This window comes from Podarcis tiliguerta, assembly GCF_965153285.1.
Source record: "Podarcis tiliguerta genome assembly, chromosome: 4".
Lineage (NCBI taxonomy): Eukaryota > Metazoa > Chordata > Lepidosauria > Squamata > Lacertidae > Podarcis > Podarcis tiliguerta.
Window position 1 is genome coordinate 46,785,742 of NC_139537.1, and position 17,069 is coordinate 46,802,810.

General features: G+C 38.5%; 1 long non-coding RNA gene across 3 annotated transcripts; it reads right to left on the reverse strand.

Moving 5' to 3' along the window:
* Positions 1-1,578: 1,578 nt before the first annotated feature.
* Positions 1,579-16,496, reverse strand: LOC310677031. 3 transcript variants are annotated; one of them, XR_014510873.1, is made up of 4 exons: positions 7,694-7,827; positions 6,266-6,412; positions 3,297-3,451; positions 1,579-1,964 (listed from the first exon to the last, which is right to left on the reverse strand). It is a non-coding gene; the product is annotated as an uncharacterized lncRNA (long non-coding RNA). The 3 variants fall into 3 exon arrangements; XR_014510874.1 differs by lacking the exon at positions 1,579-1,964 and adding an exon at positions 16,425-16,496 and having other exon boundaries at positions 3,122-3,451; positions 7,694-7,734; XR_014510875.1 differs by lacking the exon at positions 1,579-1,964 and having other exon boundaries at positions 3,122-3,451.
* Between the last annotated feature and the right edge of the window lie 573 nt (positions 16,497-17,069).

Consider the following 17,069-nt stretch of genomic DNA (forward strand, 5'->3'; position numbering starts at 1 on the left):
GGGGTATAAATAAATTATTATTATTATTATTATTATTATTACTGCTGCTACTACAATATTTAATTAGCCATGCTTATGCGAACAGTGCTTATGCTCTGTTATGCTTATGATCGCCGAAGAATTGACGCTTTTGAATTATGGTGCTGGAGGAGACTCTTGAGAGTCCCATGGACTGCAAGAAGATCAAACGCATCCATTCTTAAGGAAATCAGCCCTGAGTGCTCACTGGAAGGACAGATCGTGAAGCTGAGGCTCCAATACTTTGGCCACCTCATGAGAAGAGAAGATTCCTTGGAAAAGACCCTGATGTTGGGAAAGATGGAGGGCACAAGGAGAAGGGGACGACAGAGGATGAGATGGTTAGACAGTGTTCTCGAAGCCACAAGCATGAATCTGACCAAACTGCGGGTGGCAGTGGAGGACAGGAGTGCCTGGCGTGCTCTGGTCCATGGGGTCACGAAGAGTCGGACACGACTGAACGACTAAACAACATGCAAACAGTTATGATTGGGCGCAGAGCTGTGAATGCGCCAGGAAAAAGCAGCAACTTCACTGTGCTCTAAAGCAGTAATCTGAATAAATCCTCAGTAGGAAAGCAGCAGAAAGGGAAGTGCAGCTTGAAGCAGAAAACAATGAAAGGAAGAGGTTGCTTAAGGATTGCTTAAGCCCTCCCCCATCCATCCATCACCTTGTAACCTCTTCCTCTTAACTAGCATTCTGAAAGTATGCTTGCTATATCATGGGGTAAAATAGTAAGAGAGGAGGTTTATTTTATTTATTTATTTTCAGAATTTATATATCACACTTGTGTACAAAAAAATGTCTTTCAGGGTTATGGACATAAACATTTGAAATCTAACATAAAATTCTTTTTAAAAAACGCAAAACCTAAAGGTTTTAATCTAGAGCCAAAATGACAGCAGCAAGGAGGGTATCAGAGCTGGGGTGCCAGCACAGAGTTGAACATCTCTTTGTACATATAACATAGTATAGGTGAAGAATTCATGCCCATTTTTTGTTGGATAAGTTACTCATTCCAATTTTGCATAAATTTACACATACGTTTACACATTACAATATTAAATGTCCACTCAGATTTATTCATGTATTATTCTGCATTTGTTTCCACTAGAGGTTTCTCAAATCTTAAAGAAAGGAAGGTATGTTTGAAATGGAGGGCCAAAGCAGGAATGGGGGGGGGGGGGGATTAGAATGGCTTTGACATTTTTTTTCCAAGAAAGAAAGATAAATGGATACAGATAATATTAACAAAAGGATTAAATTGGAAAATTAATACATGATTGTGGTTAATGCTGCCATATTTTGATGCTACAATTAAGCTTTGCTTCTTGTAAAAAGGCTGAATGTACTTGGGCAGGCTGAACAATGCAATGATAATAACAACAGCCATATAGAAGCTCCCTTCTTTGTTATGACATATAGAAATTATGTTCTAATTCTGAATTTTTAAAAAAATAAAAACATGGCATAGGACCAAAAGCCTATTTGCTCACCATGTTTGGGAATAGTTTTGCTTGCATAAAATGTAGATCATGTCCATCTTTAAAAAAATAAATAAATATGAAGGAGAACATACTTTATATTTTAGCTGTACTGATTTGCAAATATTGTTCAATTTAGAAAAAGAGAGAGGGTGTATTCAGGATTGCATCCTAATTTGCAATTTACAATGACCAGCATTATCCTTCAAGAAAGTCAGCTTTTCATATTGAAATTGTGAAATGTCAAAATGATTGAGAGCAATTGCACAACTATTAATTATGGTTATTTGGAGCTCAGTACGTGGTAGGTAATGAGGACATTGTTCGTCTATTTGATATCTTTATAGCAGTCATCTTGGACTTCACTGCTCTCTCTCTTTTTTATAAAAGTATCCACGTTTGTTTTGTTTATCAATTTCCACTTTTAAAAAATGAGTTCAAATACAAGCAGGCAAGTTGCTCCTGAAAGTAATTTCATTAAAATGGATTAGCTTTCTCTCTGCAGTAATTGGAATAGCACAATTGAGCAAATTTAGTCAGCAAGCAGCATGTGACTGCCTTCTCACAGCAATATACTAATTTTTAAGATGAAATTTTCATTTGTTCTTAATAATTTGGAGTTTGCTTTAAAGCTGCATTTTGTGGTATATTTTGTTTTGCTGTTTCTAAGGATGCCCTAACAGAAAAGCCCTGTAAAGTTACTGTGCAATGTCACAAACTGTGCTTGCCTACAACTAAGATATTTCCAACAGACAGAATATCAGCTCCATAACTGTAATTCCACCCCAGAAGAGACTTACTCTGTTTATTATCTGCCTGACACATGCCTGCTAAAGTTATGAGTGCCTGATGCCAACCCTAAACCATATGGAGAAGTCAAGTTTCATGTATTGCAGATCTTTCACCAGCTGATTTTAGGTTGCCAATGCTACATTCAGTGCAAGATGAGGGCTGGCATTTCAGTTGGAAAGGGTCAAAAGTGATTTAAGATCTACAGCAATTCTGTTCAGATGCTCCTATCTGTATAAACTCAAGTTTTAAATAGCTGAAAAGCAAACAATATATTCACTTGTTGCTGTTATTTATTAATACCTCATAACGACTACAACACACACACACACATTTTTGAGCAGAAAGGATTTGAAATCCACACTCAGACATGAAGCTCACTTGGTGCCCTTGGGCCAGTCATTGTCTCTGAGCCTCACAAGCTTGTTTCAAGGATGAAATGGGAAGTAGGAGGAGAGGTGGGAAAATATTGTTTAAAAAGGTGTAGTCATAGGTATATCAGTGTATTCAAATCTGAATTGTCAAATTGTGTTATTATTGTTGTTATGGTTTTTGTTGTATGTGTCTTTTGCGGTTGATGTTTGTATCGAAAAAATGATTAAACAATTTTATTTTATTTTTTTAAAAAGAATGAAATGGGAAAGCATCTATGTACACCACCATGATTTCTTTGAGTAACAACAACCACCCATTTAAGTGTTTATCCCAGGAGCACTGACCCATCCCCATATTTACTCCCATGGGTGGGAAAGCAACTAAGCATTTATATTGCTGTTGCAATCAACTTGTCCACCCCCCCCCCCCATTTCCCTCACTATGTCATCTATAGGTTCCTAAGCCAAAAAGCAGAATCAGCACCCTCAGCTCTTTTGTGAAGGCTCTTCCATGCTGAATGACATTGTGTACAACTCAGATTTGAAATTAAAGCAGTGCTGACACTGATGCATAAAGATTAAATGACAGTTCATTGGCACAGAGGTCCTTACTGGCGTCCTACGTACAGACCTCAAATTCACCTTAAGGAATTCTCCCATGCTTGCGATGTCTCTGCTTGTCATCTGGATGACAGTCCTCCATACCGAATTGTATTTGTTTTCTCCATAGGGAATTTCCTTGTGCATGTGTTTGTTCATTGTTCTTTCTGCTTGCTCTTCTATTCCCTGTAGAACGGACAAATAAGAAGTGCAAAGCAGCATTTAAATAGTTCCCTATAGAAACAGCTAGTTCCACCATATGCCTTTGAGATTTTAAGCATCTGTTGGAAGAAAGAAAAACGAAACGCAGCTGTGGTTCAAGGGGGCTGGGACAGAGGCAGGGACCTGTTTTTCAGCCTGAGGGCCACATTTGGTCATAGTCAATCTTTTGGAAGCCATATGTCAGTGGGTGGAGCCAGATGCAAAAGCAGAGAAACATAAATGGACCTCTTTGTGGAATCCACATAAGATCTCCTAACAATAATTTATTTGGCTTTAACTTTTCACAGTTGCCAGATGATTGACATATTGTACCATATATAAGAATGGATTTTGCGAGTGGTCAACAGTGTTGAAATAAAAATATATGTCACAGGAAACTAAATCAGGATTTGGAATCACCTATTAAAGCATTAAACTGTAAGCTCCTGCAATGGCAGGAAAGGAACATTCTCTGAAGGCCGTCTCCTTAGCTCATATGAGTGGCAATATTCCAGATTCTTTGCCTGCAAACACCTGGGCTGGCGAGGAGAGAGCAATGTATTCTTGCATACAAAGGGACACTGCCTAAAATCTGGCTTAGTCTGGTCAGTGGGTTTCTCCAGACTTAGACATACTTAGAGATGGTATATTAAAGTGCAAGGTCTGCCAACCTGTTCTTTGTGAGCTAACTTTGTGACTGCACAGTTAGGAATGGAAGAGAATTTTGCTTCATTCTCATTTTCAAGTTCCTAATTTACAGTTCCTGGACTCATATGTGGATCAGAAAAGAGTTAACAATCAGAATATATGCTTCTCTGAATTTTAGGATGGAGTTCTGTTTTTTAGAATGCATTGAAATGTTTTTTAATGGGAAAATGCATACATAATGCATATTTTAGAGGATAAACGCACACATAAACCTTATCCAAAAAAAGCTGTTTTAGGAGAAAAGAACATATAAAATTAAGTATAATTTAAATGCACAAATTTCATTCATGTTAACAAAAAATCCACAGAAAATGGAACGCAATGGGCTTAGAAATGAATACATGTGAAACAGACATGGAATGAAATAGGTTGATCCACCCATATCTATAAAAAAGGGGACGAAATGCAAATAGATATATTTATTTATAATCTGGCTGTTAATTTTTTCCATATATATATATATATATATATATATATATACACTGCCCTTCATCAAAATATCAAAGGGCAGGTCACAATATAAAAATACAAAATGAGAACACAAAATACATAACAAAACAAAAACAAACCAATAACCAATATTGAATTCATTATGTCAACATTCAAGCAGCTCTTTTCTTGCTTTTCCTTGATGCTTTCTATCTTAGGAAGAAAATGGACAAAAGATTTATGGGATGCTGAAGTCATAGTTTTCATTTCTTCTTCCCCAATGAAAACAATACATTCTGCTTGGAGGAAATCCAAAACAATAAATAAAATGTCTCTTGTCTTATGCTCCTTAATGATGAAACCCCGCCAGGAAGAGAGAGTTATAGGCTGCATGCTTACTCAGAAGTGAGTTTACACCCATGTAAATTATTCACGTGAAATATAAGGTTGCTTCAGACATTGTGTTTTTCTAGATGGATGATCAGATCCCACCCACATTCCGTGGCTGTATCTCATCCACATACTCACTGTGTCCCTGATTTTTCTCCTACTTAATTCTGATTTAACTCAGATACTTTCTACAACTCTAGAAGCATGTAAAGACATCTTTGTGTTTCTTCAGTGTGTTTGCACGTTGGATATCTATGTGCACATGCCCATTGACAAAAGACTGTAGCAAAGGTGAACTTGCTGTTGATGTGCTTACACATATGATTGCAGGGAGACTAATTCTGTGCAATTTTTAATTTTTACCAACATGTGCTTCTGCACATTGGTTAAACGCGGGTGGCACTGTGGTCTAAACCACTGAGCCTCTTGGGCTTGCCAGTCAGAAGGGTGGCAATTCGAATCCATGTGATGAGGTGAGCTCCCATTGCTCTGTCCCAGTTTCTGCCAACCTTGCAGTTTGAAAGCACATCAGTGTGAGTAGATAAATAGGTACCACTGTGGCAGGAAGGTAAGTGTACTCTGGTGTCAGGAATGATTGGTGGGTGCTAGTAGAGATAAGAGTCCAGGAATCCAGCCATATTTACAAAGATTTATTGGTTTCTTCAAGCTATATACAAGAGCTCAAAAAGGTCCGTCTCCATCATGGTGAGTCAGTTGCCTCGACTGAAGAGGCTTTCCGTTTTCCCCAGTATATCCATTTCCTGAGCCCCACCCATTTCCTTCCTCTGTTACAAAAGTGGCTGGGCCCCAGAAGTGGCTCCCCCCTCTCAGATTCATTGCCTCCTGACAGCCCTTCGTCACCTTCCTCGTCCGAGGAAGAACAGCTGCTAATTACAGGAGCCTGATCTCTGTAAGTCCCCATTCTCTCCCCCTTCTCTGCCTCCAATTCCCTGACATCTGGCTTCTGTCACAGTGTCCCGTTGCACCAGAAGCGGTTTAGTCATGACCCAGAAAGCTTTCTGCAGACAAACGCTGGCTCCCTTGGCCTGAAAATTGAGCTGAGCGCCGCACCTTTGACTGGACTTAACCATCCAGGGGACCTTTACTTCCAAACAGCAAGACCAATGGCCAGGAATGATGGTCCCTGTAGTCCAGCAATATCTGGAGAGCCATGGATTTTCCTACTCCTGGCCTAGAGCTAGAACTTGTGATTCTTAATAAGGTTTGTTTAGAACTTTTTAAAGGAAAATGTTACGCCAGTGTTGCACTTACAAAGGGTTGTTTGAAGGGTTCTTCTCTATATAGAGAGTAGCCCATCTCATTTCCTTTTGTCTGTGCTTTCCCATTTGTATTCATTATTCAGATTCCCAGCAATTTTTCTTCCTCTTTAGTAGGCACTATGTACCTTCAGCAATGATCCTGACATGCAATAAACAAAAGAACACATTCAAGGTCAGTGGACACATTGCTACATTAGTAACCTCCATTTATACTGAAAACATATAGAAAGCATTTCCATATGTTTATCCATTTACCTCACCTTGATACAAATGCTTAAAGCAATTCACAAATTAAAGAAATAGGTATTATTAGGACAATATGATATCTATACAGAAAACAAAAACAAAGACAGCAAAAAGATAAGCCACAATAAGAATAAAAAATCAGCAGTTATAATTAATCAAGATTGAATTAAAACTAAGCATGAGGAAATAAAACATTATTTTGACCTATCACCTAATGCCAAGTGAGCCAGTGTGGTGTAATGGTTATAGCAGCATTTCTCAACCTAGAGTCCCCAGTTTTGCTGGACTTCAAACCCCAGGTTCATGGGCTCCTTATATAAGACAGCCCAGGTTTTAAGATTACAGAGTAGTCTCTTCTTGTTCTATGGATAGATGTTGCCTCTGGTGTGGTAATTCAGGATGGGGATGGATTTATGAAACTCCCTCCCTCTACAGTGCAGTGCAGTGCCATTAATATATGATTCCTCCTCCCACTTAAAAATACACATTTTCGCCTAAGTCTTTTGTAGGGTTGCCATACATCTGGGAAATCCCAGACATGTCCTCTTTTGGGGGCCTACATGCACATCCGGTGTGTGTGTGTTAAATTTAGAAGCAAATGTCCAGGTTTGTGTAGGGTTTAATTTTGTGCGTGTGTGTATACTGGTTGTTCAGGTTCAGGCTCTGGTCCTGGCTTTGGTTCGCGTGCGGGCAGCTTTGTGCACACAAGCAGGAGAGTCAGGGCAGCTAGCAGAGCTCACGGCCAGGAAAGCTTCTTCCCTGCATGTCTGCTCTGCCCATCCACTGAGCTGCCCTTTCCCTCCCGCAAGCAGGAGGGGACGGGGCAGCTTGCAGAGCTTACAGGCAGGGAAATGACCATTGGGGGGAATTTTCAAAAATTGGCAAAATGTCCTGATTTTTACCTCTGGAAATATAGCAACCCTATCTTGGGGGGAAACTGATTTGCTAAGGTCTATTGGTCGGTTATATAAGGCTGATGAGGTGACTCTCTGTCTTGAATCATAGAACCAAAATATTCCAGAGATGGAAGAAACCAAGAGGGTCATCTAGTCCAAGCTCCTGCAATGCTGTATTCTGTTGAGATTAGGAGTATTGTGCTCTACCAACTGAGCTATCACATATATATTGATATTGTTTTATTTTTAATTATGTTTTTAATGCTCTTTATAATTACCTTTATGGTTATTGTGCATATGTTGTCAACCTCCCTGGTATCTATGGTGAAAGAAGGTTAAAAATAGACTTGAACAAACAAACATCTGCATAGGGTGACTGTCTGTTCTAATTAAGTTATTATGACAGTGATCTATGGCATGTAAGCATACTTAACATGTATGCATAAATGTGTAGAATTTTTTTTCCTTCCACATGATTTATGTCTTATCAAAACATTCTCCCTTTTTTCTTTTATTGTAACCTGTCTTTTGATTTCATAGTGCCTTCTGCAAATACTTATGATAATTGAGTACATTGTTCAGTACATCACAAACAATCTTTTTTGACTCCCTGCTGTCCATAGCCACTATTAATTAAAAGCATACATAAAACAGACATCTTCCCTTGTGAGCTCTCACACTGAACAAATGGTCTTAATAAAGAGAGTGTGAATAATTGTCCGGTGTTTAAAAGAAAATGAAATGAAAGGTAAAATTACTCCAGGTTGGGTAATTCCAGGTTTCACATGTGCAACAACCAGCACTAGGATGTTGCAATCTTTAGGTGAGCAATCATTAAAGGGAAAAATATCAAAATAAATGAGGGATTAAATAAGATATAATGCTTCAAGGTGGGAGATTGATTTTGTTTGTCTGATGGTCCTTGAACATTAATTCAATATGGCTGATGCTATACACCACTTACGGAGTATGCCAATCTCCATCATATTTAATCCAAATAGCAGAACAAGGATGAGAAGGATGAGCACAGGTACATATCCCAAAGACTGCAGCAGCAACAACAATTTTCCGTCTCCACTACATGCTACAATCCATTTATTGTTGTCCCCACTGCTGGTTTAATGTTGTAGCACCAAAGCAGGCATCAAGAACATGTGGTCCTCCAGATGTTTTGAGAACACAGCTTCCAATATCCATGCCCATAGGCCTGGGCTGATGGAAATTGTAGTCGAACAACATCTGGAAGGCCACAGGTCCCCCACCCATGCACTAAACCATTCCCTTGGGAAACTGGTCACTAGATTTAACGTGACTTTTAGCTATTACATTGTGGGGACACAGATGTGATTAGGGCCTGTGACTGCTTTGTGCTTTGGCCAGATTGCATGGATGCAAAGAAGCTCAGGCCAGCAGCAGGTGTATGGTCAGTGGCCCCATGCTGTCCTTGCTGCCTCACATAAAACTGAGAAGTAGCATGGAGAGGAGGCAGAGATCAGTGCTGGTGTCTGGGTACAGACAATGATGAATACAAAGCCTAAGCTGGAGGCAGAACCATTCCTGAATCTGAAAGTGGGACTTAACAACCCACTTCCTTCTGAGGGGACAGCCTACTAAATATAAACCATCTTTCTGGTAGAAGAGGACTGGGGGCAATTTCAGATGTTCAGCAACATTGGATAAAGTTGGTGTGATGCATGTTGAGGACTGCTAGTGCACTGTTGCACAAAGGAAGGTGAGGGGGAATATACTATAAAACTTAAACAAAACACATAACTTGCAGTATTAAAATTGAGAGGATCTAGACTTTCTGTGCCTAGAGCAAAATGGAACCAACCCATCCACCACCTCTCTTTGCGGTAAGAGAAGGCGAGGCTCTGGCTCTGGGGCCTTTTTAAAAAAGCAAAGTTTGAGATACACATTCCTCTGTATTGTCTTAATCAAAGTAGTGGTGGGCTGAAATAGCCATCCCCATTTCATCATCCCACTCTCTGGGGGCAAACTTGAGGCTGGCTATTTCAGTTCCATTTTCATTTTGGTTCCATTTTGTGGCCATTTCAGTTCCAAATTTGTGTGGCATGTCATGATTCAACTACCCCCCCAAAAAAAAAAAAAAAAAACCATTTCAAGAGGGTGTGACTTACCATTCTAACAGGAGTGTTTTTAAAATACCTTTTTTTCCTTCTTTTCCTTGGAACACTTTTTTGGTACCTCTTTATAAAGCCACTGGCACTAGCTTTCGTGGTGTGGAATGAAAGCAGCAGTGGGCCTCTGGCTTCCACCACTCTACTTACACGGAATGCATTTAGAAGACCAGTGCTTGTTCTCTTCAGGCTTCGCACTATCCTAGACATAGGTTGTCTGTGAATTCAATGTGAGGCTCACTAACAAGCTGTTAACAAAGCACAATCATGCCACTAAGTTTGTTATTCCATCTTCCAGGTCTTCAACTCTTCCTGCTTCAAATCCTCTAAGGAAACTAAGCTATATAATTTGAGACACAAGCTTTCCCCCAGAGTCTATTCCTTTGTACCCTCAAGATTGAACTGTGTTGGAACTCTAGTGGGGATACAAGTCAAAAGTTATAGTCAGAACCTGAACTTTACAGTGAGAGGGTTCTGGATCTTATAGCTTTCTATATTTGCCGAGTGCTTTTTAATCCAAAAGTGTCAATGCCCTGGGAGACTTCTTTCCCCAGAATGAAAAAGTACATAAAAGACAAAGGAGAGGGAAGAAGGAGACAAACTGGAAGAAACAGCAGTAGCATGTTCCAATTCTTTCTTTCAACACCCCATCTTTTTATTTTATTAAAAAAGGAAAAGGTTGTGAGGAGAATAACATTTACCATCCACATGCATTTCATATAATATACCACAAAGGATTTTTTTTTTTAAAAAAATTGTTTTTGGAGATCCAGAAGTTGATGTTATTGAACCAATGTGCTTCTCTCTCTCAGAACCATATGTGGATGACTTTTAACTCTTAACGTCTCCCAACCTTGAGCTCCCAGATGTTACTGGACTATCATGCTCATCATCTGTGACCCTCGCCCATGCTGACTGGGGATGTTACCAGTTACCAAGACTCCATTTTGAACTTAACCCTAATAGATCTTCATAATTAGTCAAATGGAGATGCCTGCTCGACATCCGAACTTGAGCCCCTCAAAATGTTGTGTCCCCATCTTACGTTCCATATTTGATTCAGGGGTTCACAATGCCCTCAACAAAAAAATACGTTTACATGTTGTAAGCATAGTACCATTGGCAGACTTGCTTTTTCAAATAGCCCCAAAAATAAGGATTGATGGGAACAGAATAGAATATAAACCAGCTGTATAAGGAAATTAACAGATCATAAGCATACTGAGGCTGCAGTCCTCCACAAGGTTACCGGGGGTTAAGTCTCATTGAACTTGATGAAGCTTACTTCCAAGTATATGAGAACTAGAGCTTATCAAAAACTGTGGCAGAGCTGGAATATGATATGTTAAGGTGAAATATTCTGAGACAGCCTGAAAATTATGCTTTTTGATGGTAGTGATGTGATGACAATGAGAAAAGGTATAGGAAAGACTAGAAGCTAGTGACAGTAGAGCAAGACAGACAGGGGAACAGATTGTGGTAGATGCAGAAAATATGCAGCATATATTCACCAGCTTTTATTTGAACTGAGTTAACTTTAGGGTTGAGCCATGTGACTATTTATGAGGTAGAAAAGTGACATTAGTTTTTGACCAGGCCTTGAGACAGTGTGAGGTTCTGTAACTGTGTAAGTGCCTTAATTTAATTTATGAGCTGTTTAATTTAAAGAGTAGTCCTTTGCTTCTGAGCAATGCTATCCCTGATTGTTTTAAATTATTGGTTTTAGTTACTTTATTGTAGTTGCAGTTTGGAGGTTCTGATTTTTTCTTATTTTAACTTATGTATGCATTCTCAGCCTGAGACCAACTGATGAAAGGAGGGATATAAATGCCAAAAATAAATAAAATAATACATCAAATGAATTTTCATACAACAATTACATATAGAATGTTAATTTTACATTGAAGGGGGCTTTTCAAAATTAATTTCCACATAATGAAGTGGTCTTGTGCAGTAATCTCCATGTGATGCAACAATAAGTTGCCACATGCTGAAATAATAAAAGCTTAAATGAAATAATAACATAATTTCACAGAATGTGGTAACAAGTAGATGCTTCTTAAGATCTGTTCTGGAAGATCATTTACTGCACAAATATTGTTGCAAAGTTAGTTCAGCATCTTATGAACTAATCCATAGCATTCAGCTTAATAATAATAATAATAATAATAATAATAATAATAATAATAATTAGACTGCTTGAGCACTTTGTAGTCTCCCTCAAAGAATTTAAAACTCATTACAATATTTTAAAGTCAGATTTAGGGAACAGATCACAATTTTTAAGCATTAGTGATTCATATAGTTAGGAATGGACAGATAATTCCAATCTATGTCAGTTTCACATGTGTTTGTTTGTAAATATATTTATTCACATTTCTGCATTACTCTTGTGAAGTTAAAAAAAAACATTTGTTAACTTATTTGGAGGAAAATCTATACTTAAATCTGTATTTTGTATTTGTGTTCACATTTCTAAAATAAATTTATCCTCAAAATTCTTATGCATTTTGTCACATTTTCCAAGCTAAGAACTATTGTAAAACCCAGAGAAGTGTCAAACTCTATGAATAACTATGTTCCAATCTTCTGTATTATTTCAGGAGGTGTAAATTAGGCTGATTCACCTAAAAATAATGATTGAATGAAAAATTGCCCTATCCCTAGATACAGTTACTTCAGCTGTAAAAAAAATACTCAGCTGACAAAAAAAGGTCTTGATATTTTGTTTTATTTCAATATGAAATCAGACCAGATGTAATTCTCCAGCCCGTGACCATTTTCCATTGGAGTCCACAATACTAGTTAAGTTCATCCAATTTATACTGCAGAATCCAAAGGGGATTCTAAACAGACATTCATAAAAGGTTTGCAAGGAGAGCTTTGTAAAAATAACAATAATAAATCAAAACGCCAACGGTTTGGATACCATGCAAAGGGTTCTTGAAGGTCCATATATTCTATTGATCCACGGTGGTGGTGGCAAAGCCTCTTTGCCTGAGATTGAAACTTCAATCTATTTGTCCAGGAGCGGCAAGTTTCTTACATCAGAGACATGGTATAATGATTACAAAGAAAAGTGGGGGGAAGGAAGAAAAAACCCACAAAAACTAAAAGACAGAATACTTGGGCTTTAGACAAAGAGGAAGACATAAAAAGTAAATGTCCTCTATCACTTTTAAAGTGTGAAATGTACATTTGTTACGTTTCTCCCCTCTGCCCCTTCTGGTTAATGGAGTAGAGAGGAAACACTTGAGGCCATGTTCCTTACAACAATCACTATATTACATTTCTGCTTGACAAAACTGCTTTCTGGAAGAATAAAAGAGATTAGAAAAGAGGACCTTTCCTACACATTTTTAGAATTTATCCCTATGTTCCACTGTCTTATACTCTCCTGGCTAAAAAAAATAAAATAATAATTGAGACAAACACTTACAGGCCTTATTTATTACAGGAAATTCCTTTTGTTAAATAAAGAACCAGCAACTGGTAAAGAGAACAGGTATGTTTCAGAACATTAGAGCCATAAAAATAGGTGGACTCTGCCTTTTCGGTTAAAAAGGGACCCTAAAGAAAACAGACACACATCAAAAGGAAAATAATGTACATAAAAGAATATGAGGAAGTAATGGCTTGCTTTGGCTGTAACACCAAACTACGGTTTAGAATCATGAGCATATGCCTTGGTCATGTGCTCTTTCCCTTCTTCCTTACTCCTTTTTGCACTGCTGCAAAAAGGAGATCAGAAGCTTTTATTTCTATTTTCAGTTAACAATATTTTGGTGTTAGATTCCTCACTCTGACCTATGATTTCAACTACAGCTTATTGAAACAACCTAGCTTCACAAGCTCTAGTATAAGATTGGCTTGTTTCATAAGAAACCAAGGTTAAGAGTGACTGACCACAGTTTGTCTGAGCTTGGACATAATGATAAACTGTGATTAGCTAACGAAGGAAGTTCAAGCTTCTTATTTCATTGTGGCAATGCAGGAGGAGGTTTGGTGAGAGGAAAGAAAGTGTTTGAATCTGAGGCTCACATAGATCTATACCATAGTTAAAAGTTAACTGTGGAAAACCACCTATCTATCTATCATCTATCTATCATCTATCATCTATCATCTATCTATCTATCTATCTATCTATCTATCTGTATCTATCATCTATCTATCTATCATCTATCTATCTATCATCTATCTATCTATCTATCTATCTATCATCTCTATCTATCATCTATCTATCTATCTATCTATCTATCTATCTATCTATCATCTATCTATCATCTATCTATCTATCATCTATCTATCTATATCTATCTATCTATCTATCTATCTATCTATCTATCTATCTATCTATCATCTATCTATGTCTCACTAACTATCTGGCAGAGTCTGATATATTTCACCTGGGGGCAATCCATTTGAAACCCCTCCCTACCTATGTTCTCACCTGCTGGTGCACGATGTATCAAAACCAATAATCTTATTTATGCAAATGAAAGCGGGGCATGGCCACCTTACAGTTTTAGAGACACAGAGGCACTTCCACTTGCAGTTAATTGTGAAATAAGACATGCCACTTACCAAGCTGTTTTGAGAATTTTGGAGCCCATGTTACTGTCTCTGTGGTAATTACAGTGGCATTTATCAACCAATCCAACAAGATGTTTTAAGACACTGGGCTTCCCTTGTGGTATCCCACTTGGAACATTACAATCAACTCTAATTTAACATAAAACTAGGCAGAACAGAACTGGTTCTGTTCTAAAATCTGGTAGGATGGGAAGAAATCCATTAACTACCTCAATCTGTTACAATGGTCCTCATTAAATTCACATTCTTACTATAGGTCAAGCACAGGAAAATGCCTCCGCCCCCAGAATAACAATATCCAATCACATTTTTCCCCTTGACACCCAGTGATGGCAGGGCCAGAGTATACAGTTTTTATATGCTTGTCAGGCAGCCAAGCTATACAGCTTAAACAGATTTTAGACATTGTTAAAATGCTTCTATCACAGAGGCCATCCTGGAACATGGCTACAAAAGATACTTGATGTTTCTTTTTCAAAGCTTGAAGTAAATAAATAACTGGAAGTACTAGAAACTGCAGAATTCTTATCTCCCCCTCCTTCTTGGTGTACATACCTATGTGTCTGTAACAGACATACAAAATTTCAACAGGATAGCATATCACTACATTGGATGGATGGAAATGCTTCAGAAACGAGGGAGTAACACGCATTCATGGCAAAAATAAGAAGACCACATCTGAAAGGGGCCCCAGAAGACTCTAATGTTCAAACTGATGGATCATTTTCTGATAATAAAATCCCTCTTGTATAACAACTTTTGATATTTTCTTATTCTTCTGCTAATGGGAGATACTTTTCCTGCTGAAAAGAGGTGACACCTCAAAACAATGCACTGAATTTTCAGGTATTGTTTTTCTAGCACTGACTGTAACACTCACACAAACCGACACATCCCACCCCCCACCCCCCATCTGCAGGCAACCACAGCATGCTGGTCAGTTTAGCAAGTGGGGAATTGATACATTAAAAACTAAGGTGGGGCGGGGCAAGATGAACCTCTTTGTTGAACATAGCCGTATCATTTCAAAAAGCCATTTCGGGTACAGGTTGCTGTGTGTTGAGGCAGTAATTAGACATAAAAGCTAAGTACTGGAGAGGAATGGGTGGCAGCGCCATAATGAATGGTATTTGTTGCTCATGCTTCATTTTTTGCGGAACATTTTGCATTTTGATGGGATAAGTATATGGGAAAATGTGCCAGATATGATTGGCCTTCCTGCATCTCCTTTGTAAATGGCTTGTTTCCTGTTATTATAGAACGGCATGTTAAACAGCCAGAAGGGGGTTTCAGGTTGTAATGGTACACTGCCCACTGCAATACAACAGGGGAAGAACTAAGAAGGATCCCATTAATCAAGCTTCAAGCCAACACATTCTTCTTTCTGCTGGTCTGCTCTTTTGTCATCTTCTAGCTTATTTCCTGTAAGCTTCATGTCTTGAATGAGACTTGAAAAGACGGCAGCTTTTCAGACTCTCATAAAAGCTTTCACTGATTTCCTGTTCCGTGCCAAAATTCTGTCAATATTAAGCAACAAGCACCTGAGCCTCCTTTATTATATAGGAGTATGTGCCCATGACTAATGCAAAGTGTTTGTTGCATCAAGCTCACATAGAAAAGAAGCCTTTGCTACACTATACTCTGTAAGGGCGTTTTAAATAAAAAAAGAATGCTAATTTCTCATTAACAACACGGGTGACTGACACAGCTGACGGCTGTCGGTGACAGCCCATCCACCACAAATTAATTGTTTCTAAGTTGGGTTTTGATGCGATCACTTAAAAATTAGTTTGAGAGCCTGCTTCCAACAAAGACATTAGCGGCAGTGTAGTTTTATGTCAGTGGTGGAGGGAGAGGGAGGGAGGGAAAGTAAATGTTGCCTGAAGTTCCAGCTTTTGCCAATGATGAAACACTTCATTTTGGGCTTGTGAAAGGCTAGGACAGTCCTACTCTTTTTATTTACAAAGGTTTAGATTAAAATTTCATGCCTAGCTACAGAAGACTAAAGTCAAGGAAGTGAAGGAACCAGCAAAGGGTGTTACATCATGATAATTATTGCATTTGTCAGTATACATAGTCCCGCCAACGACAGAAGGAGAAGTTAGGAAGGGCAAGCTATTTTGGAATGTGTGTGTTTCAGAAATCCTCAAACTGTTATGAACAAAGCCCATCGTCTTCTTAATTTCCCCTTGGCTTTTAATAGTTTAATCCCAGACCTACTTTCTTCCTTTTCCTCTTCTCACATGTTTACAAATATATTGCAAGATGTTCTAACCTTTTGTATATTTTATATTATTAATAGTAGTATTATTCTGGTATATGTTAAGGTAGAGTTGTTGTTGTTGTTGCTGCTGCTGCTATTTATTTATTTTATATAATGCCCTATACCCGGAGGTCTCAGGATGGTTCACAGAATAAAATCAAAATATAAAACCACAAAATACATAATAAAAACAAAAATGACAACCCAATAATTCCCCCAACACACACACACACTTTAAAAGGGCATAGGGTGTAAATCAAATCAATCAAAGGCCTAGTTAAAAGGGAACATTTTTGCCTGGCACCTAAAGGTGCCAAGCAAACTTCCCTGGGGAGAGCATTCCACAGATGGGGAGCCACTGCAGAGAAGGCCCATTCTTGTGTTGCCACCCTTCAGACCTCTCAAGAAAGAGGCACATGAAGAAGGACCTTAGAAGATGATCCCAGGGTCCCAGTAGGTTCATATGGAAAGGGGCAGTCCTTGAGGTACTGTGGTCCTGAGCCATTTAAGGCTTTGTAGGTGAAAACCAGCACTTTGAATTGGGCCTGGAAACTAATTGGTAGCCAGTACAGTCAGACCAGGATTGGTGTGATATGTTCAAACCAGAGCAACCCCTGTGGTTGATATGACCATGATGGTCAGAACAACAACAATAAA